Source organism: Trachinotus anak, unplaced genomic scaffold, assembly GCF_046630095.1.
Source record: "Trachinotus anak isolate AG129_WGS33_773 ecotype Australia unplaced genomic scaffold, CSIRO_AGI_Tana_v1 ptg000014l, whole genome shotgun sequence".
Classification (NCBI taxonomy): domain Eukaryota; kingdom Metazoa; phylum Chordata; class Actinopteri; order Carangiformes; family Carangidae; genus Trachinotus; species Trachinotus anak.
The window spans coordinates 18,238,139-18,264,963 of record NW_027273865.1 but is presented as its reverse complement, the minus strand read 5'-3'; the positions used below and the strand labels follow the sequence as shown (position 1 = coordinate 18,264,963).

General features: G+C 39.1%; 1 protein-coding gene across 1 annotated transcript in view; it reads left to right on the top strand.

Moving 5' to 3' along the window:
- The first annotated feature begins 1,358 nt into the window (after positions 1-1,358).
- Positions 1,359-26,825, top strand: part of gria4a (glutamate receptor, ionotropic, AMPA 4a) — a 251,711-nt gene continuing 226,244 nt past the window's right edge. The window contains exons 1-2 of the mRNA XM_071496138.1: positions 1,359-1,702; positions 1,829-2,024. The gene's annotated coding sequence lies outside the window, so the exon portion shown is untranslated. The remainder of the gene's footprint in view (positions 1,703-1,828; positions 2,025-26,825) is intronic.

Genomic DNA, 26,825 nt, shown 5'->3' with positions numbered 1-26,825 from the left:
GCTCAGTAAATGATGAGGTTTATAATGAGGGGATTTCTTTTTAAATGCACCTGTCTACATTGGTACGTTCTATATATGAATATGTATCCATCTACATCTTAAGTACATCTCTACATCAAATGATGTCTGATGTTATTGTATGTTTCTTATTGTCAGCATGTCCCACGAAGAGACCAAAACCAACAATGCATTTATCATGCCATCTCTGTGGGTAAATCTAATTTTTCTGTGCCGTCAACCTTCATTGCTGTTCAAAAACAATTTAATTTTGATCAACAATTTAATTTCAGCGACCTACACCATTGCACTTAGTGACACGTTCTGTCACTGTGATGAAAATGGGTGCTGTAATTTATTTTGAGTCGGTTCAATCTACACCGTCCTGCCGCTCTTAAGTTCTCAGTACCAAATCTGCAGCTGAAAATAGCCCCTCAACAAACACACACTTTACTCATGTTTGTAGTAGCATTTGCTTGAAATTACAGTATAAAGCTGTTTTAGGGAATCATTTTTGCCTAAGCTTCATATTTGTGACCAGTTTTTATCGATGTACATCTTCAGTAGAAAGCGTTGTGCTTGGGGCTGAGAGCAACAGTTCAATGCTGCAATCTGTTTTATGGTAAACTGTATGGTACTTTTAATACATTTATTATACTGCTACAGTGATCACAGAAGATTTATTTTATCTCATTAAAGTGATCTAACATTTGTGCCAGAATTTCCAAGCAGAGAATTGATCCCTCCATGTCCATGGGGACATATTGTAGCAATAGCAAAACATTACCTACATAAAATCTGTGATACTTTCATCCCGTAATGGACCTTTCCTTATAGCAGCTCTGTCATCCAGGATGAGAATATAGATTTTAATAAGGCACTGTATGAGCAGTCAGCCACTGCTGCGGCCAGCACGAAAATGTCCTGCGCCTGTTCATAATTATATGTGATCCCCAATGAACATTCAAGCAAAGCACACTGAAAAAATGGAAAGTCAAATGATCCTATATATAATTTTTGTGTAATCATGGCAGAAATATATCTATCCAGCATAGTAGCTGCTTCTTTGGATATCATGAAGTGCTGTTTGCAACCTTTTTTCTATTAAATGAGCTGACCTTTTATATATATGTATATGTCTCTATACAAGTAAATATAGCCAAAATCACAGCACAGCCATTGTCTCTAAACTAAGTGTACAGTAATTCTGTCAGATTATGAGATCAGGGAGATGCTGTGGACCTCCAGGTGAGCACAGAGAGTCGAGGAGAGGCAAAAAAAAAAAAAAAATGACCGGGGCTGAAACCTGCTGACGTGAGGCTGAACGTCAGTACCGCGCGATGACGTCACGAAGGTGCTAATTAGCGTTTACGTCATCTAGCGACAAATGGCAACTTTAAAGCAGGCTGTAGTTACTTTCCATTAAAAGTAGTCGGGAACGCCATAAGCGGTGTAACAAGGGTTCACTCGCTATGGGCATACAGGCGAAATGCGAGGTGGCAATCCAGCAATGCAACAAAGCACGAGTTGTCTTTCTTTACACTTCCTGAGTTGGACCAGTGAACTAACAGGGTTCCGGTGTGGGCCATCAGTGCCGCAGGTTGAGGTGGAAAATACAGCCCTGTCCCAGGAATGTGTGTATGTCCATCATTCATTTACTGTAAATTATACCAACTGGCCGGGGACCTACCGCAACCTGCAGAAGGTAAATACATGGCTGTGTGTATTTTTAAGCTGTTGCAGTAGTTTGTTTTGCTGTGTCTTGTCATACTGAGTTGTGTTGAGCTTCTGGCTAATTGAAGTGACTGAGGAGGCAGGCATTTGTGTTTAGTAGACAGAAGAGAGCTGTCCTTATTTTGAGGAGAGGATGTCTTATGCCCGCTACAGCTGCAGTGTGAGCTGCTGACACCAGCCAGAGCCCCATGTTGGACATTTGCAGCCTCCAACCTGAAACCCACCCACCCACACACCGTCCTCACCTGTCCGTCTTCCAGCTGGCCGTGCATCAGCGTTCATCCCAGGGATTTGTGAGTACCAACCAATATTACGTTTTATTTTGGTGGCTTGCATGCCTGGTCTGCATGAATTTATTGTAGTTTAAGGACATTCATTTTGGTATATCTGAGAGTGGGGACCCCTTAGTTCAAATCTAGGAAATATAAATAGGAAAATAAATGTGGAAATATAAAGTTTGAATTGAAAAAAGAATAAATAAGTAAATGAAAAGTGTTCAAATATAAGAGAATTCAATAAAGAAATAAATAAAAATAGAAATATAAAGACAAATGACCACTAAATCACTTCCTCTTTAGCAATTTTGCCTACAAAATAAAAGCATGGGAAAGTTCCTTTTTTTTCCAGCAATGCTTCACCTTAACCTATTGTGAGCTTTAATTCTGAAAATTTCTGACAGGAAGTTCCAAAGGCTCTGCTAGCAGACATATTTGTATGATATGAAAAAAATAAAACCACTTCAGTAAATCAATCAAATATAATATGTGACTGTGGGCCAAAGCACCACACATGTGAGCAGTGACAAAGTTTCAGTTGCATATTTATAAATCAATTTCCTAAATTAGCCTTTGATTATGTTCTGGCCCTCCATCTAATTTATCAGAAAAAAACTGGCCCAAGGCCAAACTTACTTGCTGCCCCCCGCCTTAAGTTAATCAGGAACCTTGGCAGGAAGGCCCGCCCAAGGCCAGTTGATTACAGCTCGGCCTTAGCAAAAAGAATAGGGAAAATAATATGAAAAAATAAAGGGTTAATGATGAATAAAGGACACATATAAAATATATATATAAATGCATCACATATTCTATATGCAATAAATAAATATATATTTTTAAAAACATAAATAAATTTATACTAAAATAAATGTGAAAATAAATGAAAATGCTTATAATTATTCATTTATACTGGGTTATTTGACCTTATATTTCCACATTTGTATATTTAAAAAAATTGTATTTACTTATTTATTCTTTTATTTATTTCTCTTCATATTTGCACATTTATTTCTAATTCTTTTACAGATGTATTCTTTTTTTATGGTGCTCATATGACTGAAAACAGCATTTGGTCTCTCATGAATCTGTAGTTCTCGGGCTGTGTTGTGTTGACCGTTTAATGTGTTTGAGCTGTTTAGTGATGTATCTGCTGCCACAAGACACACCTATACACCAATTTGTTTTCACATGTTGGTCTTTTTTATAATGTCCCGGTCACTCATTAAAGACACTTTATAGAGAACTGGGAGGGCAGAGACCAGAGCAATCCATGCTGCTTGAAGTTCCCTCACATAGTGGATCGGAGAAGAAAATAACTCTGTTCCTCCATTTTTGTGGGAAACCCTCTTAGGATATAAGCATAAAGTTCAGACTTTCTCATCTACTGTAGCTGGGTGCGTTTTGACTCTGTTGAGCTCATGTGGGGTTGCAGGGTGTAAAGCCCCACACAGTGAATAACAGCTGTTACTGTCTCAACCTTTGAAATCCTTATGTGTGAATGCATCGTAAAAGTTGCCTACCTCCATGCTCCACGGTCGTGGTACATTTACATAATTTTTCAGTGTGTACAGATAGATTTAAAAAAAAAAATAACCTTGTTTGCTGATAAGTTAACCTTATTTTTCAAGAAGCTTTTTTTTATAAAGGTCAGGAGTTTTCATTTGGAAAGAGTTCAGACCCCTTGACTTTTTTCACATTTTGTTATGTTGCAGCACTATGCCAAGATTAAAAAAAAAACAAAAAAAAATGTCAATCTGTCATAATGAAGTGAAACACTTTCTGAATGCACTGTACATACAGCGCAGTGGGCAGTATACTTTCTGTATTTTGTGGGCATCATAGACAGGAGACAGACTATGAGAAGTTGAAAATAGAAAAGATGACTGTGTTTGTGAGGATGCGAGCCAAGCTGGAAAAGCCTTTGGGATGAGATGAGGTCATCTTGTTTATTGATTACGAACAATGAAGACTGCCATCAGTGGGTAAAAACACAGCTTTTGTGCTGTGTGACGAGTTATTAAATGCCTTTGCTTTGTTTATATATGTGTGTGTGAGTAGGAGCAGTATACTGTACAAGGGGGTGTGGGTCCAAGTGTGTGTGACGTTCTCTCCCTGGAGAGATATCCTGCCTCCAGCAGAGTCAGAGGGGCTGACGGATGACCACAAGGTCACTCGTCTCTCTGATCTGTGAACCTCTCAGGAGACACATACACACGCTTCAGGGGAATTTCCTGCTTTTTTTTTCTCTCTTTTTGCTTTGTCTGTCTTCTGTTCTCCTCATCTTTACTCTTCTGCTGATTTCTTCTTTCTTCTCTTGTTCTCTTATCATTTGCTCTTCTCTCTTATTTCTGCACCTTTACATCTTACTCCCTTCTCACCCTTTCTCCTCTCCTCCCCTGCTCTTTTCACAACCTCTCACTTATCTTTCCCTTCTTTTTGTGTCTTTATTTCTCAAATGATTTTTTGATATGTCACTGTCTCTTTGTCTTCTCTAATGTAATCCATGATCTCCCTGCAGACTAAGGGGATTATTGCATTATTGCTAGATGTTAGACAGGATTCCTTCAGGACTTCTTTCTGCCTCTCATACAGTACAATACATTTCAGACTGCTGACTTGTTAAAATAGTCTGGGCAAAAATACTTTTTGTTTTCTTATCATTTTTTTTAAAAATCAGAATTTGTAACCTTTAATTGTTTACTAGGTTAGAGTTGCTTGAGGTCAAAATTCAATACAAGGTCAATTGAAAAACATCCTTTAGCAAAAATCCTGTAACATATTGTAGTTTTCAAAAACTAGCTTGGAATTGTGATTGTTAAAATCACTAGTTCAGACTAGTTTCTGGTGATATGTGACATGATGCTTTGCCTGTATGTATTGCATACAGTTCATGTGGTTAACGCGATGTGGTATGGTTCCTTGTCTCAGCTGACTAATTCATGACATCCATGCAGACTGAAGAGTTTACTGTAGTAGAAGAGTCTGTGTATAGTTTGTATCAGAGATGTGTGTATATAGACTAGTGAGTGGCTGATGAGGAAAAGCTTTTAACACTGCATTTGGAAAGTATCCAGTCGGGCTGTTGTGGTGAATGGTTCAGATTGGCTCAGCAGTGTGATGTACGTTATAATGATGATGATGATGATGATGATAATAATATGTTTAAATAAGACAGAGATGAGAGTCAATATGGCTGCCATCAATTTCATTCATTAGAACAGCAGAACACTTGTTTTTACTGCAAATAATAGATAAATAAGCACACAAAACACTGCTTTATCTATTTTATTTTATTATTTTATTTCATTTTAATCAGAAATATCCAACACTAGTTTCAATGGTGGATTACAAAGCCCCTGGAAGGATTATAATTTGGAAATGAAAGCTTATTGAAACAGAAAAATGGTGTGTGGCATGACATTTTCAAGTAAGTATCAGCAAAGTAACAGACAAGTGTTTTTACAGTTGTTGACAACAGGAGCGACCCGAGGGGGTTAACATTCAATACACACGCAAGTGTAAAATCAGAAGGGCGTTGCCTCACGAAAAAAAGAAAGAACCTGAACATAGTGTTTGTGGCTGTTCCCAGTGTTTCTCTTGTCAATAGCGTAGTATTGCAGGATGGCAGTTATTGTGACAGGCCTGGTCAAAATCCCTAAAATGATCAGTTCCCTCAATCAAAGAGTTGTGTAAAGGGTGTTAGTAGGCTTCTTCTCTGAAAAGAAAAAAACTCAAGTCAGTTTTCCAAATTGCATTTAGAGCACACTATTTCAGCATCTCTAATAACAGAGGTTTAAGCCACGGCTCTATCGGTGCCTTGCACAGCAGCTTGAAAATATTTTGTTAGAGGTTTCTGCACTTTGCACAGCATCCTTTGTCAGCACCACCAAAATTGCCATCTTTGTAAAACCATTTCCATTCAGTACAGATGCTCAACAGATGGCCTGGGCTGTTGCAAAGATCACTTAGCACCAGGGCACCACTTTGTCCCCACTCGTTTCAATAGAACAAACGCAATTTAATGCAGGGATCACTTCATGATCTGAATACTATTATCTATTGAGCAGAGGTTTTTTTAAAATTGAAGACATGGTGATGGAATAAATCTCTTGCCACATTTGTCTGTATTAGTATGAGTTTGTTGAAAATGCTTCATTTCTAATCGTCTCAGAAGTTTTACAGACGTATCATCTAAATGCCTTTTGAAAAGAGACAAAAAAACACAAGGGAGCAGTTTCTCTGAAGCCAATGGCTCTTTCTTCTGTCTTGCTTTTCCCATAATCTCGTGCTGTTTAGAAATCCATTTGAAATCCATTGAAGTTTCACCAAGCTATTTGCAGTGTTTTTCCGGTTGTGAATCGATGTCATCATCACTGGCCACACACACCATCTAAAAGCTGTGTTCTGGATTGATTTTATATGAGGCCTTCAGAGTGAATCAATCATATTCCAACTTGTGGCCCACTGCTACTGTATGTGTTACACAGTGGACAGATGTAAAGTTATTTCGTGGTCCAGCCATGCAAATCCTGCGTGCCTTTTCTTTTATCTAGCATGTTTTCTTTTTGAGTTAGTCCTAAGTTATCTGCACCACACTGTCCAGCAGATGTCAGTTGTAAAACAATTTGAATTATATATTTTTTTTCATTTCAACAAGAGTGCAGCAGCTGTAAACAGACATCATATAACTACTATAGGATCCTACTGGAATGGAAAAAACAATCTTGTTGGAGATTGGACTGTCCATCCGTCCACCAATAAATGAGGAAGGAGTTGGGGGTTGGGGGAGGCTTGACAATGAAAATGATTAACAGAAGGAGATTAAGAGAGGAAGAAGGAAGATAATAAAAAATATAATTTAAATTTGGAAAAAAGTTGTGGACCTTTCTAACAGTCCCATTCTCATACCCATGTTCATACACCACACATTCTTACTTCTCCTACCTGCACACCTTCCACATTTTATATTTATAGCACAAATATGCACACATACATTACTGTTCCGTACTTTCAACAAGGTCATGCATCCTTTTAAAATAATTCTCCTGCTCCTATGTCTTTCATTATTGTTATTTTTATTATGTATTTCATTTATTTACATACCATTTTCCATTTTACTTCTCTTTCTGCAACCCAAATGTATTTGTTAAAAACAAAGCGCCAGCTTCTGTATCTAATTAATAATCTGAGAAAGCTTGAATGTGCTGCAATAAATCAAACAAAAAAGACAAGAATACTGTTCCTTCAACACAACACACTATGCATTTATTCTATAGGCTATATACAATTTCAAATGCCTCTAAAGCACAGTTGAACATGCTATTTCCTATGATTCATTCTATTTATTGTTACAGTCATAATTATGGGGAGGTGACGTGTCATCAGGATTCTTTAAAGAGAAAAAAAACAAGGTTAAAAGCACTTTACTGCTGAAGTATCTGCCTCTAAATTCCATTAAATAATCGTGTGACTTTGCTGCCTACTAAGAAGCAGTGAGAAACTAAAAGGGACAGGCAAGAAAAATCTCATGTTTTAGTGAATCCAGTTTGGCCCCAGTGATCCTCTGCACACTCCGTCTAATAGTGAAGAATGTTCTAGATTAGAAAGCTGACAGCAACTAACTGACCAGCTGCACTAACCCCTCCCCTCTGCCGTCACAGCCAATGGAGCAGCATAGATTAATGACCCCTCAGACCCTCGGCCAATCACCAAACTCACCTCTCATCTCCAGCGAGGGATGCCCTTGAGCAAACTCATACACACACATTCAAACAGGGATACATACACATACGCTTGGTGCCCACAAATACACACAGCTACACACTCACCACTTAATTCAGCCTCCTCTGGGGGCAGCGGGCCGCTCAGTGCTGATGTTTATGGTTTCTCTGAACCTGCAAATCACCGTGGTTACGGCTGGGCGGATTTATGACCGTGGCCCTGTCCACTGGCCCTTAGACAAACCATGAATCACCCACACACACTCTCGGTCACATGCACACATGGACTCTATATTGGAGATGATACAAATGCTCAGACAGCATAAAGACTCTTTGTAGTAGTTTGTGGCTGACTGTCGTGTGCAAAGTGACCCAATCTGTGTGTGTGTGTGTGTGTGTGTGTGTGTGTGTCAGATGTGTCATTTTACCTTGCTGTTACAGTTTAGCATCCCGTCTAACCTCAGCTCACTAAACACTGTGAAGAAACAGTGAATGATTCATAGTGTCAGAGTTAAAGCTGATGAAAATGCAAATATTTTGGTAAATAAATGTCTGCAGTGTTTCCTGTTGTAAGGAATGGAACTGTTGGATCACACTGAGTAGTCTTGACTGTTAGCGGGGTGTCTCAGCACTGATCTGTTGCTATGACTGGCCTTCGAAGCACTGGATAATATGAAGTTGAAGATCCTTTCAAGATATTTGCTGTTTGTTTTCACATTTCTGCTGCCAAAACGGGTCAATATTAAGGGGGGTTTTGGGAAAAATGGATGACTCAATCATTTTCTTTTGATTCATGGTAAATGTGTAAGTCTTTGTACAATATCGTGAGTTTAAAGAGGATCTATGTTTGTGATAGTGCATTGTGCATGATGGGGGTTAGCACCAGAAAAATGGCAACAAAAGTTTTATTTTTTGCGCCAGTATCCATTTTCCATTTAGTCCTTGGAACAAAACAGAAAAGGTCCTTTCCAGTGTCGTACTCACAGAGTCCAGTGAATCTGTGTGACTTCCTGGTGGAGTGAAGCCCTGCCTGGCTGTGTGGCTTTGGTGTTGCAGAGGAGGCCACTGATCACTCCTCTGTTCTTCTTGCAGAGTTACTCTAGCTCTGTGTTGCTCCTGTTGCTTGGGATTCAGCCGGTAGACTCGTAGCAGCTGAATTAAACTTGTTCACTCTTGGTTCCTTAAGCAGGCGCTCGCATCGCTGCTGTTAAGTAAGAATGCAGTGGAGCAGTCTGCTGTGAGCAGGCCTGCAGGAGAGCTGTTGGTCCAGGTAGCAGTTTTGCTGCTACCCTGGTGCTGGGAGCCTTGTTGCTCTCACAGCAAGGAGAAGAAAGAGAAAAGAGGCTTGTTGCCTCTTGGAGGGCCAGGAGGAGAAGAGAGTGAACAAAGGGGCAATAGCTGAGTTTTGTTGGTCTGGTGACACCTTGGGTCACGTGCCACACTGTGACCAACACTTACTGCTCAGTTGGGTCCGTAGGGGAGGTCCTCCACAGGTGTGAAAAGTAGAGGATGAGGACTGAGAGACATAAACAGCTGTTTCTACGTGCTTTCCCCAGATGATGTTGAGTGAATATTATGACTGCTCTAATTATTAAATGTAAATAATAATGCTTTGTCTGTGATGACAATTTTAGTTTTAACAGAGTCAAAAATCTGTATTTGTCATCCTACTGTCATTACTCAGGTTATCTGAGAGAGAGTGGCGAGCAAAACTCGACACTCTTGCTTGCTCTCCTCACACTTTGTCTCTTGCTTGTACCAGCTTGTTTCCACCTGCCCTAAAACTGCACCCTAAACATCGAGATACATACGAGACAGGTGCAGGTCTTTGTTTGCTTGTACCACAGTGCATGAAATTAGTCCCAGGAGTCTGTTGAAGACAGGGGTTTCCTATAAAGTTACCAATAGTCAAACTATTATTTGCAAATGTTTGTCAGTGATATCACTGTTTTCACCAGAGGCGTTTTTCAATCTCTGCAATCACATAGATTATTTATGTATACAATGAAGAAGGTGCTTGCCACACACCAAAAAAAATTCAGCTTTTTTTGGGAAACCCTTCCTTAATTTTTTGTGTTCCCAACTATATTACATGGCTGTGCAAATGTCTTGCCTTTGTGTGTGGGTGTGTCTCAAAAACCATCATTAAACACAACAGGCAAACAACAATTTGTTCCTGTGCATGCAAGCATTTAAAAAAATACTATACAAAAATTATTTCAAAGAAATTATTATGTATGTATGTATGTATGTATATATGTTTGCAGTTGTATTGTGTGTGTGGCTTTGTACGCATACTCATATTTGCATTTTTGCCTGCATGGTCCAATGTGTGTGAGAGACTGTTATCTTTGACTTTCGTCTGTATCATCAGCATTGCATCAGCAGAGCAGGGGAGTGTTGCCAATAATGTCCAAGAGTAGCTCTTCCCAATCCTTCGTCTTGAGTAACACAAAACTGTTGGTATGGCCCAGGCATGCCTTCATTAATGCTTCATGATTAAAATACATTAAAATTTTCACATTTTTCTTGAAAAGATGGAAAACCTTGACTTTATGTGTTTTTATTAACTTCAGTTATCTTTATTTTTCTTCTCAGTGGGGAATGTGCATAAAGAGCCATTCTACCGTATTATATGCAACACATTACTCCCCAGCCAGTTGGATAGGCTGTCTGTTCAGTTGTGGGTTTGTAATTCTACTAAGCACTGTAGCCAGGGCAGGATTAGCTGAGTGTTTCTGTCACTAACATGCTTCATTAGTAAAGATGAACTCAGCCAAGCAGAGAGACAGACGCAGTCTGACAAAACAGCTGAGCAAATGTAGAGTGCGCTGAGAAATGTGTTTGGAGACAGGTGGTGAATTTGGGGTTGGATAAGGTCATGGCATCTTCAGCATGTATGGCTCATTTAATCAAATACCGACTAAATTTCACCCTTTTAATAAGCATTTTAATACTCTACTTGCTGTGAGAGAGAAAAAAAAAACACTATAAAGGTACTCTATGAAAGTATTTGCTATTGCTACACAGCTAATTTTAGCATTAAAAGCTATTTACTTATGGGCGGCCCGGTAGTCGAGTGGTTGGGGCGCGTACCATGTGTGAGCGCGGGACGCTCTTAGCAGGCAGTCACCGGTTCGACCGGTCTGACTCTTTCCTGTGTGTAGTTCCCCTCTCTCTGCCCCCTTTCCTGTTGGTCTCCGCTGATCTGTCACAAAGGCATAAAGGCCCCCCCCTCCCAAAAAAAAGCTTCTGTTTTGCTTCTGTTTCTATCGCTATTTTTCTTTTACTGAAGTTATCATGCTAACCAGCTAGCCTCAGCCATTCCATCTTGTAATACTACTTTTGTGACAGTGAGTCACTGTAGCGTACCAGTCTTCCCTCAGTTCAGCATGAGAGGATGAACAAGCAGTGCTGATCTGATTCTTGCTCCTGACATGAAACCATGTTCCGCAGCATAGAATACATATAGCACCTAAGCAAGATGTAACATCTAGCCTTTTGTTAGAGGTAAAGACCAAAGATGGAGAGAATTAAGAGAGAAGATTTAAGACAAATTCATTCATGCTATGATGTGTCCACTACCAGGAGAGCTAACGATTAGGTAGTATGATGCAGTGAAAGGTAAAGACATAAAAGAAGGAATCAAATTGTGTTATGAAGTTTCGAGTGTTTTAAAGAGGAAAGAGTGCTTCCTGGAAGATGTGACTTAGAACAAAACGATTGGCAAAAAAACAGAGACAATAGGTAAATTTAAGAAAGAGAAATCTGAGGGAGAGTGCTCCTCTAATGGATGGGGAAAAAAATGGGAGCATGTTCACATCTGTTTTAGAGAGAGGAGGAAGAAGAGTGGGAGGTCGGAAAGAGAAGACAGAAGGATAGACTGAGGAAAATGACAACTTCTTCAAGGGAGGAATGTGAGGTTGATCTTCATCCAATATGATTTCGGTCTTTTTATTAGAGACAGATCCACAGTCAAAGCACACATCACTGAAACACACATGGTGTCACACTGCATTGCTTTTAAAAGGCTGTGAAGGGAGAGAAAATGGTGTTAATGGCTCTAAAATGCTTTTAACACTCTTACCCACGCGAGTCAGACTCCTGCCTTCTCCATCTTCCTTTCACTGGTACAATTATGAGGCCCCTGTTTGAAATTTAGGATGATGCATGATTGTTGCCGCAAAGTGGAGCTGTGTTATTAGACTTTGAGGAAAACTAAAGACACATCAGTGACATATGTGGATACTGTTTGAATTGACCATCATTTAGTAAGATATACATTTTTTTAAGGATTAGTATTTGAGGCACTTAAATAATAAATTTCAACATATTTATATATGAAGATGGTGATTGATGTTTATAATTTTCTCCAACTGAATGTGAATGCTATGTTGGACCTTTCAGTTTGTGTGAAAATTAAGGAGAATGTATCATTTCTAAAATGTATAGCATGGCTATAGTTGTCATTTTTGTGATCCCTGTACAGTTCACTGACCGCAACCTAGGCAAGCTGTGTTTCAGTTGTTAGGCAAACTATTCTACTGCAGGCTGGCTCGCTGGTTTGAAAAATAACCTTTCTGTCTGTAAGCATCCTCTCCATAGGGAGACTCACTTATTCACTTGTCTTGCTACACCTCTTTGTTTCAGCTGCTCATTTAATTGAAGGTCCAATTACTTTTCCAATAACCTGACCTACACTAGCTACAGCAATAGCAATTTATCTTGCTCAAGGGATCGAAGGGGTAACATACAGTATTTTGAAAAAGAAAACCAGGGGCTGATTCTCTATTTTATTTTACATTAGATACTTTATGTGTGTTTGCCCATTCTAGTGTGTTTGTGGTTTCAGCCAAATATTGTTTTGATGAGATTTTATTCGCATTCACTGCTCTGCTTAAGGAAAAAAACTAGAAGAGGTAGGCTATTTTCTCTGCAGATGTTTAGACTGTCATAGCACAAAAGGCATAGCTGTGATTAATAACATTAATGATGGCTCCATTCCATGGATTCTCACTTGCTCTGCTTAAAGCAAGATGAAGTAACTTTGGCTCAGCAGTGGCAACAGCGGCCTCATCAGCCACAAGTGGTACCTACGAGATGCTAGTGCATTAAGTTCTGTTGGGCTGGAAGCAGTTTAGCTCTACAAGCTAACAGCTCATGTATAGAAAACAGTCAATTGCACTGGCAATGAACACAAATTCATCACGCTGTTTTCACCTGCCATCTGATTGACTGAAAATAACTGAAAACACAGCAGTTGTGCGCCAAAAAATAGATCCTAGGAGCAAGTGTCTTTGCCTCTGCCATGATGTCTGTGCTCAGAATACTGAGCTACCTTCCTATAGCTAGCTGAAGACCTAGAGTTGGTAGTGTAACATAGTGATTCTGCTTAGTCAAGTTTTTCAGCAATCCCTCAGGTTTTACGATGTTGTTTTCAAACAATACTTGGGTTTTAAAATGTTTTTTCCAGGACACCTTAATGAGTTAATGAAACAGAGCCGTTATTAATGTTAATAATACACCTGTGCTATTCCTGCTGTGACATGTCAGAATGTCTCTTGTGGGGGGAAAAAACTATGCATATGTGAAGTTTGCAATTTTCAGAGTCATCATTCTTAATTTTAATCTTTGTTAAAGATTGTCAATGGTTCTTTTATACAAATACACTAATTTGTATGTGACATGTTGTAACAGCTATTTTATGGTGTAAAAATTGGCAAACTACTTTACTGGAAATCCTCTCACTCAAAGCCTCAAACTGTTCTGCCTGACTTAAAGCAATACTAACCCAAAATTATCTTCAGTATCAAGTCTTGTATCAAAGCTGTGTATCGAAATTTTAATACCAACTGAGTATTGGCTTTAATTATGCTCCTCGTTACTGGCTTTGTGTATTCTACAGTTGGTGTCTACTATGTAGGAAAGAAAGAAAAATAAAAGAAAATAATGTGTCAGGTAGAATATTCCTTCACAGGCACAAAGTATTCAGTTGCTAAGATTTTTCTTTTTTGAAAAGCAACAGGAAAAAAAAGAAAATGGAAATGCTTGGCCAGACATTGAATTGACCCTCAGTTCAGCTAGAAGTCAAGAGTCACAAGTCCTGAGAGGTGTGGCTTGTTCATAGCTTTTAACATCTCTTATAAAGACACATATCAGTGCTTTATAGACAGCCTAGTTTGCATTGAAGGCCAATGGATTCATCTGAGGACAGGTATAGTGGATGGGGAAGAAAATAATTGATTACTATCAACTGCTGTCAAGTTCACTATGACCTGTGTTAAGAGATGTTGTCCTAACCTCGGTAAAATCATGATAAATGATGAGTGTTTGGAATCTCTTCTGTTGTTGGATAAACGTTGTCAGTTTTATGAATTTATATGTGTATATCCATCCATCTCCTGAACGTGTAATTGATTAAAATTCAAGATTATGCACTATAATGTAGTGGTGTCTCTGACACCACTGCTATGATCTTGAGAGAAGTTGGACATGTGACACATTCTGACATTGTATAAAATATAACGCTGCCTGAAGTAATGGAGATCCTGTTATTTATATATTTAGTCTGCTTTACAATAATTGCAATTTTCATAAAATATGGAGAGATGATGCATCTTGTCAGTGACTGGCCCAAGGGCTGCATATATTATATATCAAGCATGAGATATTTACAGCTGGAATGTGTTAAAATCTCTTAAAGCACCAATACATTATATTTTGATGTGTACGTTTAAAACAGGGATGACCTCTAAAACAAAATTGTTGTTAGCATTGCCCTCCCTACTGAGAGTCAACACCTGAGTCTGTAACTCTGTTTGTCAGGCCATAATATTAACTCCCAACATATTTCTTACATGTTGGGAAAGGTTTATGTAACTGAAAAACCATAATAAAGATCAAAAGCAACAAATAAGCAACCATGAGCTGAAGAGACTTTTTTCCCTCTTGCACATTGTATTGCACTAATATAAAAAATGTATATCTCTGAGTCAGGATTTAGCACAGACATGAATAATAGTCTGGAAGTTTCCACAAACATCATCAAAAACAGGTCAGACACTCACTGTAAATTATGTTACTGAGGGGCATTCAGGGCAGCCAGTCTGGACTTTAGTTAGTGACAGTGTTTGTGTGTGTGTGTGTGTGTGTGTGTGTGTGTGTGTGTCTGTTTATCTGTGCATGTTCTGTGTCCATTTAGGTCCATGATTGCACACATCGTTATCCACATACAATAACTACTGTGTGGGTATGTATCTGTGTGCTTCATTGTTGTGATAGGTTGTGAATTATGGCAGTCGGACTGAGGTGTCAGAGAGCAGACTTCCTTTCATACTGTAAATAACTTGCCTGTGGGTGTCGACACACACCCGAACTGAATATCTTTCTGCTACTGTCTGAGCTACAGACTGATTTTCACACTCAAATATACACACAATCAGGTACATGCAATAAAAACTGATGTCACATGGCTTCTCTGTGTGTCGCTCCAGATTAAATGAATAACTTCATTTTTCTCTCTGTCACACTACATCTCTCTTTCTCTTTCAAGAGAACTTTCCCAAAGTTTTACAGTTGTTTTATATGACTTTGTTCCAGTAAAAACAATAGCTAATGTCCTGTTTACCAGACTAGCGCCAGAAACCTTTTGCCCACACTAGAATGATGTCAAAAAAATGATACTCATGGTGAGGCATAATCTGTGTCACCAGTTTGTTTTGCAGAGGGGAGTGTAGCTTAGAGGTGAGCAGTTCATACTTGTTGTTTACTCAGTAGGTAAAGTCATGTCTGATCTGTTTGGCCTTGCAAATGTTTCTGATTTTCTGTAGCAGTAGTATGTTTGAGCAAGTGCTTCTGCAGAGTAGTATATATAAACTAATATACTTGTTTTGTTGCTGTTTAGGTGGTAAATTACAAACTAGTAATTGTGTTTAGTGATCAACTGTAACATGTTTAGTCGTCTAAGGTTGTGAGGTGACATTATTCAAACACACACGCGGCCAGCAGATTTATTACAAAAGAGAATTTACCTGAAAAGCGAAAAGAGCGTTTGCTCTATAGAGAAAAGATAAAATACTGAATAAAAGAGCAGAGCAATGTTGAATTGTACCACAGAGTTGAATAAAAATCCCATCTTCTTGGCAGTAAATTATTGTTACTGCTCATAACTTAATGGCCCTGTCAGCAAATAAATAAATAATAAGAATAAAAACCTTTATCTTGAAACTTTATATTACCATCATTATTGAGCCTTACAAGTTCCACTTTATTTTTTTCACATTGCAGCTGTGTTTAAATGTCAACAGGAGGAACTTAAAGTTAAACAAGGTCTGCAGAGTGGTTCCCATTACGGTAACATGAGTGGCTTTGTGTTTATCGAGCAATTCAAGGAAACATCCTTGGAATTCTATGGTTTTATAAGGTAGCCAAGGATTGTGTGTGTGTGTGTGTGTGTGTGTGTGTGTGTGTGTGTGTGTGTGTGTGTGTGTGTGTGTGTGTGTGTGTGTGTGTGTGTGCACAAAAACCACAGAGATCCCTCCAGCTGTGGTTCAGGTAGAGTTTTTGTTTATCTGTTTATTTAGTTTCATATCACTTGTCATACAGTACGTGTATAACAACCACTCAAGGGTACAACAGTCACTTGTCTCTTATCATACAGGGCACTGGATTTCTTCTAAATTAAATATTTTGCGAAGATACAAGTGATCTTAGAGAGAGATTCATTGCAACTGTTGTTTTCTCATGATTGACGCTGATATGTCAAAAAGGAAGGCATGGCCCCAGTGATGGTAATGTTTGTTTGGTTGATTCACCCCTTGTTCCAGACTTCAATATAACCAAAAACTATTCAATGGATTGCAATTGTATTCAATTGATGAAATTTAGTGCAGGTATCTATAGCACCCAAAAGATGAATCCGAATCATTCGCGTTATGCCCTGACTTTTGCTCTAGCAACACCACAAGGTTGACATTTTTGGCTTTGAGTTAATTTCTCAACAACTATCGGATGGCTTTATCAAACACAGATTGGTACACACAGTCATGTCCCCCTCAGGACTGTTTTGTGTGCCTTGGTGTAATAACTTCATCTGACTTTACACCCAGTGCCATGAGGTCAAAATGTAAATGTACTCAATACATTGGTTTATGACATTCAAAACTCATGATATTGCCATCATCTTCAGCTGTACTTTGTTTTGTGTAACCTTGGTAAACCTTTAGTATACCTGCTGAACATCAACATGTTAGCATTGTCACTATGAGCATACTAGCATGCTGATATTAACATTTAGCTTGAAGCACTGCTGTGCCAGAGTGCAGCCTCACAGTGCTGCTAGCGTGACTCTGTCTTGCTGTAACCTCTCTATTGGTTAGAGCAACTAACCAATAGAGAGGGTTTATTTTATTGGAGGTTGATATACCTGTTTCTGCTGTGTGGACACATTTATATATTTTTGTCGTTGAAGAACTGATTAGGTGTTGTTTTTCTCAACTAGTCTGCACTTTGATCTGATGTGATATTTTGCATTGTAATCACCATAAAACTTTCTAATATGTTAACTTATGTACACACAGTAAATATACAGTCTGCTCCAATGAAGCATGTGACAGCTTCTGTGTCTCCAATAATGTGATAAGGAACACAATAACCCCACAGCTAGTGAAACGTCCACAGAAAACATCTGTTACGGTTGCTGTATATGTGTGTGCATGTATATTTGTGCATGTTCGTCATCTGCTCTGAGGTGAGCTATGTAGCCTCCACTAGCATGTGTTTCCTGTTTTTTGCACCTTTTTTGGGCTGACCAACCCCAAATCTCCCAGATGGGTTTCTCTCATGAACACACGAAGGACACATAAATAATTAATAATTCACAGACAAACCACAGACTACACACTTTCCTGCTTGGAGCGGTCGCTAGGTGAAATATGTCTCTGTGTGATGTTGTTTTTCCAGAAGCTGTTATTTCCTTTTCATGTTGTTTTTGGATTCACTGTGTTCCCTCCATCTATCTTGAGAGGTGGGCAGGTCAAGTGTGTGTCTTTTTTGCATGTGTGTTGTTTTATTTGTAATGTTTTACTTTCTCTGGGATGATGTGCAGAATGAGTAAGATCAGGGTTTATTTAATGCCCTGGGGAGGATGACAACAAGAGGGTAAGTAAATAAAAAAAGAGGATGACCATTTTGTTTTTGTTTTTTTTACCCATACTGCCTGGATAGATGTTACATAGCCACCCTAAAGTCATACATAAAAATAAAAATTCAGCAGCTATTTGTACACGCATGCAGAGCGATATGAAAACACAAGACAGTCTGTGTCACTGCCAAATCATGTCATTCTGGTGAAAGAGCTGACCAGCAGTTGCCTCCTTAGATACAGTGAGGTGCTTCACCTTGAGAGTTTCATGCTGTCTTCTACAGATTGCTCCATTCCTGCTGAGCAGGTATCCTAACCAACCTGTAGGAGTCATGCAGTGACCAGGAAAAGATTGGCAGCCTTCCAACCTGCTGCCCACAGGTTGCACGATGCCAACTCTGTTTCTTGCGCTGGCTGAACTAGACGTACCACTGCCAGTAACTGAACCTGGGTGAAAGCAGAGGATTATTTTAGCACTGTTTCCTCACAGTATAATCAAAGTGCAAATTCCTCTGGGGTTTTATGTCCTCTCCATGTTTCTCCCAGTTAACACGATACCAATGCTCTGGTATAACTTTGTAAAACAGTAGTGTCCAGTTCTGAGACACAAGTAACCATTGATGTTCTGCATGATATAAGGAAACAGGGGAAAATAAGCTGGATAGGTTTGGCAAAGCTGTTTACACAGTTAACAAGACCAAAATTGGTCCAGTTGTTGGATGTTGTTCCAGTTGTTCTGCAGGTGTTTTTCTAGTCCCACAGCAGTTACATTGATTCAAATGGTAAAAATATCCTTTTTATGGTTTTCATTTTCTTTTTTCACTCCTTTTCTACATTTATCAGGAGAAGTTTATGATTGGACACAAATGTTCACATACACAAGTATGGAAATGCCGTTAATATTCAAGACTGAAAGACATTTGTGACGTGAAAATCTAAAGAGTCGAAGAAACTAACAAACTGAGCAGATACCAATTGTTTGTTTTGTCAAAGGTCATTACACTCATGTATGGCAGTAGATTTAGAGGTAGAGCTTTTAGCTCATCTGTCAGGGTAAAAGGTGGAGGACGGAGGCAGAAGATAAGACTAAGGAGTAAAAGAGTTTACTCATGCATACCTCTGTATATGTAACTTTTTGCTGCATGCATTTTAATGTTAAGCGCATTGTTTACCTGTGATAAAATGTCTTAAAATTGCTTTGTGGTTTGCAGTTATGTGATTGTGAAGCGCAAGGCACGTAAGGGTACTCAGGTGAACATTTGAAATTTCATGTTGTTTGATGTGGAATCAATCCGTATGGAATAAACAGGAATCATGCCTGCATTTTCGCTCATAGCTGAGACTCAACATCCACTAAATTGCCATCCAGTTGTGTAAGTGTGTATGTGTGTGTGTGTGTGCGTGCATGTGTGCCAGAAAACCCGATTAGAATATGTCACTTTGTAGGTAAAGCTCTTAATCTCATTTAAATGCGACTCAAATCTGTGTTTTCCTCTGTCTTGTTCATGTTTGCAGTTTTCGTTTTGCAGGGTTTAGTTTGTGTGTTTGTCTGCATTGCCCTGTGTTACTTTTATGTGTTTATTTATGCATGTCTTGTTTGGTACAGCTGTGTGTGTCTGTGTGTGTGTGTGTGTGTGTGTGTGTGTGTGTGTGTGTGTGTGTGTGTGTGTGTGTGAGTTTGGGGGGGATAAGCTCTTTAAGCTTTTGCATCAGGTAATTCAGGTAATTGAATAGTCTGTAAGAATAAAGTGTGCCATGAAGTTCCCGTGCTTCCAGAACTAACTCTTTTATTACTAATGCCCCCCCACGCACACGCGTGTGCCTGCAGACACAGAAATGAATCACTTCCATCAATTTAAAGTGACTCCGACGCCTCAGGGCCCGTGTTATTTGTTTCTTCCTGTGCCCCACTCCCTCTTCCTCTCTCAATCTGATCCCTTTGCCCTGGATGCAATGTCCCAAACCTGAATTTTCAGGAGCTAAGAAAAAACCCTGATATTTGCTTTGCCTCCCCACATCCCTTTTTAGAAGTTGTTTGTGAAACTTTCAAAACCCCTAGACAGTGCTTCATGCATCCCACAGCCATAAAATGTAGCAAGAACAAAGCTTGATAAAACATACCGTTCAAGAAAAAGTTGTTGTCTTTATACTACAGAAACAGCTGTAATTTGTTGCCAGCTGCAATACATAGTAGCCTGTCTCTGCAGTTGACATATTTCGCTCCGAGAATCATTATGGTGAGAAGCTTGCAGTTTCCCATCCTTAGTAGCAACACACACAAAGACACACACACTCACCTCACTTCTTCACTTGCACTTAAAGTTGATCATTTATTTAATGGAACAGTTTGGACCTGAGAATGTCGTTTTTATCAAACTATTTTAAATGTGCAAGTGAAGACCCACAAGTACGACTGTCCTTTTTCTCCTTATGTCTGCAGATTCCTCACATACAGTCTTTCTCCATTATTCAAAAGAAATATCTAATATTCATACCTAAATGAAAGCTGTTCTATAATGTAGTGTGAAAGAGGGGGAAGATGGGAGCAAGGGACAAGGATGAAGGGTGGGACTGGAGGTCGGGAGGGACAGAGAAATTGTGTGTGTGTGTGTGTGTGTGTGTGTGTGTGAGAAATGTGGATGGGTGACTGCTTATGTCTCTATGTGTTTGTTTGAGTGAATTTTGCAAATGAGAGAAGAAGCAGCAGCAGAAAAACTGGAGAAGAATCAGCCAAGGGGAAGAAAAGCTGAGAGAAGTGAGGTTGAAGTCAAAGCTTCACCCACACATCTCCGAACAAACACCTCTCATCCTTGGAGACAGTTTCTGGTATTTTCACATGCCAGAGCAAAAAAAAAAAAGTAATCATCTCAAAATTACTATGTGAATGGTGAAACTGGATGCAACAATAAACTGTCATCGTGGGGCATGTTTTTTCTTGAGTTCGAAATTGGCCAGAGAAAAAGAGATGAAGCGCTTTTAAAAGAAAAAAGAAAGAAAGGACAAATTGACAGTGCTCCTCCCATTCATTTCTGCTGCATGTCAGCTCCGTGTGTGATGTAGGGCAGCGCTGTCTTGCTACATCGTGTCTCAGTTATGGGTCATATTCTCACCATTCTTTCCTACACGCCTCGATGACTTCATCAGCTCGCTTCCACCTCCTCATCATCTGTCTGTGTGTCACTTTTTCTTCGTCTGTCTGTCGCTCTGGTATCCTCTTTCTGTCTTAAGGCTTTTGGTTGGTATCTGTGTCTCCCCACCAACACCCTTCATTCTTCTCCCCAAACTCTTCCTGTCCAGCACTGTCTATTACAAAGATAACCTTTCTGATGGATGGCAACATGTTGTTGTTGTTGGCCAAGTTCAATTCCAGCTGATATGAGCACAAAGTTGTATTATTACTATTATTATCATTGCATGATAAAAAATAATATTACAACAGCTGTAGGGATTTTGAAGGCCCTGAAAGGCATGAGGAAAAAAAAAAAGATTTCTCTTGAGGGATCCTTTTTTGTGCTTTATCTGAATTGAACTTTTGGCGAGCAAAGCTGTGGACAAAAAATGTTTTCCAGTTTACAATTGAATATAGCTCCAGACAGCTAATTTCCTCCCTTGCTGTCTTTTAAAACAAACAGTTGCCTTGAAGTCCTCCACACGGTCTGTGTTAAAACTGAACACAGGTACACTTAGTATCTTTGATTATTATTTAGTTTGCTGTTTTTGCAGGCTTGCAAACTATTGTGGTGGCAATATCTGTTCAATAAAGCACAAAGGTAACTCTTGTCAAGTTTAATTCAGCATCTGCAGACAGACTCGCAGCACAGTGAAGTACATGCGTAAAAATATGTCAGTCTGTTATACCAGTTTGTGAGTTACTTTATCAGAACAGAAAGTTCCTCGTTGTCATGTCTTTTGTACACAAACCAACATTACAGAGGATAGCACAGTGAGCTCTGGATAGGTATTATGTATGTCAGAGGCCACCCCCATGACTAATACATGATGGTAAGATTGAAAATCGACATTCCCTTTAACTCTGCTTCCAGATGTGCACTTAAAGTAATCCCCATCAGGGAAAGGCAAATGTGGGAAATGACCAATGTGATATAAAAAATATAAGAAGAACAGGGGGGCAGGCAAGAGACATTGAGACAGAGGTTTGAATGACAGTGCTCAGATTTTTTCCTTCATCTTTTATGCTTTCATTTCCTGGTTTCCCAGGTAACAGCAGGGAGGTGATTTGTCCTGATAAGAAAGACAAAGAAAGCATCATTGGAGAGGATGAGAGAAGGAAGGAGAAGTCAATGGGAAGGAAATAATGGAAATGAGAAATGCATGTGAAACAGTGAGATTCAAAGGAAAGTGGGATATAAGCACAAGGAAGCGCAGCAGAGACTGAGCAGATGGTTAAACTAGAGTGAGGTCTGGTAATCTGGGACACTTTTTGGTAGAAAGAAAACCACATAAAACTGTGGCGCCTACCTTTAGTGTTACTTTTGTAACTTGATATGGATCTCTACTCTATTTTTGTAAAGAAAATGTATTGCAAAGTAAAACATTTGACCTTCAAACTCATCAAGAACCCCTTTATCACTCTGATGACATGTTCATGTAAAATAGCAAGCTGGTAAGGGAACTGGGGACAGTCACTTATGGTTAATAGAACATCAAGCAATTTAGTTTAATTGAAGAACAGTTGTATTTGATGTTTTATTTTGCTTTTTTAAAATCCATTTGTCATTCAGTCATTAATTCATTTACTCTTTAATGTAACTGTTTTGCATCACCCTATTTGAAAACAATCCATGAATTAACTTAAACCAAAGAGAACATGAATGAATTTTGACAATGTAAGCCTAAATCTAAACCCACCTACACACACTCTGCTAACGTGGTCTGCATCATTCAGGATCCCATTTTCTTCACCAGAGCTCTTGTGAAAGCATGTCCCACTATCTACACTGGAAATCCAGCCCTCTGAGACACTTTTGGCTCCATAAGATGTGTTTATAGGTTGTGTAGGGATGGTCTTTTATTGTGTTTTTTTTTTTTTTTTTTTTTCCTTCAGTGAACTTATTTCTTTAATGTGATCTCAGCTCTAGTGAGGTGGTGGGTGTGGGGTTTAGCTCACTTGCTGCTCCCTCTCTGTCTCTTTGGTATTTGAATGAGATCCTTGATTGACATCATTGGCTTTGTGATCTTAAAAATTTGAACAAACAAAAGGGAAATTTTGGAAAAGAGGATTAGGATAGAAGATTGATTAGGCCTACAGTTCACATAAAACCAATAGCAATTACTATTCTTCACAAAAGACATATTATTAGCATGATCTCTGACATTACCATGTTGGCCTATATAGCTATGTGACTATCTACCTCAGAGGATGATGGCTGCACAATCTCCTCAGTGATTGATGGCCGTCCATCCATGTCCATTGTGCAGAAAGTTGGGCTGTCGTCATCAGTGTTGTGTATGAAAGTGCTCATGTCTTTGGTGAATGTTGAACTGACTCTCATGCAACATAAGGTGGCAGTAATGCACCAAAAAGCTGTTTGCCAACTGCTAAAAAAACATCAGAAGAAGAACTGTGCTTTTTACAGTGCTACCTGTGGATTGATTGCACGCAGGATGTATTTAGCATTGCTAGTTCTGGCAATTCAAATGACATAGCTATGGTTACATTGGTTTTTCTCAGATTGCAAAGGTAATCTCAGATTTATTTTTAATCATATACAGTGATGTGGCAATGGTGCAATGATGGGGGCTGGGAATGGATGGGTAGGGGGAGGTTCAATTGAAAAAGAATAGCTAGTTTAGTTCTTGGGACTGGGAATTGTGAATTCTGACCTTTAACTAGTTCATTTGAATCTCTGTGAACTGAACTTTGAGCTGGCTCTTGTGAGGTGTGAACTTCCTCACACAACCTCAGTTTGTTGACCAGGACCATCTGCTGCAGACAGTTCGGGTGGCAGATCTCTCTCTGTTGTGGCACTTCGTGCATACACCTCATCAGGGATTAGACGTTCATTCAGGAGGAACATTACTGTTCCCCTGAATCCAGCCTGAGCATTTTCTGTGTTGGAAAAACACAGAATCAGGTCAAGAGTAAGAAGGCCTTACTGATTTAGAGTTATGCATTCTTAAGAATAAAAGAAAACACAGCATGAGGGCAGCTTAATCTACAAGACAAAGCGAGTTGAGGTGTGTGTGTGTGTGTGTGTGTGTGTGTGTGTGTTTGCCCGTGGGGAAAAGATAAGAAGCTGCTGACAGACACAAATACAGCCGTATAGGACTGATGGGTTCAAACAAATAACATGCCCTCTCTCTCTCTCATGACCTTCTGTCTCTCTTTTTTTGATTGATCTGCTTTTCTCTATAGTCTCTCCCCCCTCTATGTATTTACTTACCTGTTTTAACCTTAATTTTAATTCTGCTCTCTTTTGTTGGACTTGCTTTAAGCTTGTTATTCCATCATTCTCATCTCCATGGGGACTTTGTAGAAGAATAATAGTAGTAGAATAATTTGAAACTAGGCAGTCGTCAACTAATGGACGACTGGATAGACAGTTGGATGGATGAATGGATGGATAGACAAATAACTGGCTAGTTGACGGCCTGTGGGATGTGACTGGCTGACTGTAAGAGGGAGACTGCTGCGTAATGATAACAGCACAGGAAGGGTTGCCACAGCAACTAGTGGGACAGGAAACAGCCTTGAAAGATAAAGAAAAAGGCTTGAATGAAAAGGCATGTAATATTTTCAGACAGTGATGCCTTGTCTATAAAATTAGATCATTGTAATCATGATATTTTAAACTAGTTAATGCTGCACCCTGTCATATAGGAGTTGAGGTATAACCAATGTCTGACTTCTAAATGGATTTTGCATCAGTGTACATGTTGTAATTATTACTATACAAACACATTTTTTTCTGAGGTTCTCAATATATCCAACTTGGCAATTAATACAGAAGTACCTCAAAAGGTAAAGAAATATGAATGCTTCCTGTCAGCCAGAGTTTTCTGTTTAAGGTAATCAAACCCAAATTTAATGGATCTGGTACTTCTGGTATTGTCAGTGCAGTGCTGGTAGCCATGCCAGTAGTGTGGCTCTATTGGTGGCAATGTCCGGCTGCCAGTCCACCACTTTTGACCAGAATGAAATATGCCAACAACTATTGGAAGGGTTGCCATTAATGTTTTACAGACATGTTTCCCTGTGGAGGAATTTAACATGGTGATTCCTTGACTTTTCCTCATACTACCTGATCTGGTCGATGTTTTTGTTCTTTAGTTAAATGTCTAAGGACCTACAGGTTGGATTGCCATGGTACAGATATCCAAGTGTTCTAATAACATTGATGCTCACTTTTACTCTCGAGTCATGATCAGGTCAAAATTTAAGTTTGTCCAGTGGTTTGGTTTTTGACCAATTTTCTTCAAAACTCACATTGTGAAAAAAACATTATTCTTGACAACAGCATGTTAACACAGTAAATGTAAGCATGTTAGCATGCTGATCTTAGAATTTAACTTAAAGCACTGTTGTGCCAAAGTACAGCCTTCCAGAGCTGCTAGCATGCCTGTAGAGGCCTCTCACACAACAAACTATGTAATCATACAGCCATCTTCGGTTGTCCACTGGCAATGTTGGCAAGTTGAAAAAATGAGAATCTGTACCATCTCCAGTTGCCTCCCACAACTCAGATGCTTTTCAGCAGTTTCATATGGGTGTGGTGTACTCTTGGTGGCTGTTTTCCAGTTTCCAGTAGGAAAAACAACGAGATCTACATGTTTCAGAGAAATGGCCATGAAATTGGCAACAAGTATTGATGAAAAAGGCACTCAGACATTCAGGGTGTTCTAAGTCAACTTAAAATGATGTCATTTGAATGGGTCATTCTGTGGCAAAATAACCCTGCTCCCAGACAGGAAAATAGTGACATGAGGACAAATCAGACCGAATGACAAATTGAAAATAATATCACTATTTGGTCTGATTATCAGACTACCTGTACTTTTCCCATGTTGCTCAACTGATGCTGAGTCACAAGATCAGAGCATTGTTAAGGTGCTTCTGCAAACTACAGTTGAAAGGCTATGATTGGTAGATGTTTGACTGGTGCAATTATATGACCTGCCCTTTGCTCAGTACTGATACATTGCTCTTAAAAGCATGTGTGGTTTCCATGGTGGCCTGTGTGTGCTACTTGCTGTGTATCTGACAGCAGCAGAGCAACAACAACAATGACCTCAGTGTCATTGGTCTTCATTCAAACTCTGTTTTTTTCTCTGCTTCTAGCTCTATGTGCTTGTCTTCACACTTTTACCTACATGTCTTTTCAGTTTGAGGTATTTATTTATACATAACACATTTCCTATTACACTTCATAGGTGATCAAACAAGCCATTGTTCCATATCGTATAAAAGCCATGTACAGTCAAACATCTGATAAAAGGATTTTTGGTGGGTGGGTGGGGAGAATCAAAGCACTGGAGGCGTTGATGCTAGAAATACTTTATTTATCAAAACCAACCAGCTGTATATTTTTAATAAAACAACAGAGAAAGACACAATAAATTATGTAAGGAAAGCATACAATTTCATCATGAATATTTTTCTGAATACAGCAAAGGCAGGTTTTTTTTATTTATTTTATTTTAACTAAAATCAACACACAACAATCAACTTTTCTGAGATGTGAAAATATGACAATACATCCATTTAAATCCTCAGAGGGGAAGCTGAAACGCTGGACCAAATTTTACTGAAAGTATGGTCATGCGAAATGTCTTCAAAGGTCTAATGTGCGGTTATAATGTTCTTAGTTGAAGTGAATAGACCAAAAAAAAAAAAAAAAAAAAAAATCCAAGCAATTACACAAGCAGGTTTAAATGTCTGAAGTTGAAATACATGTGGTTCTATTGTGAAGAACTGCAATGGAATGTGCTGACAACACC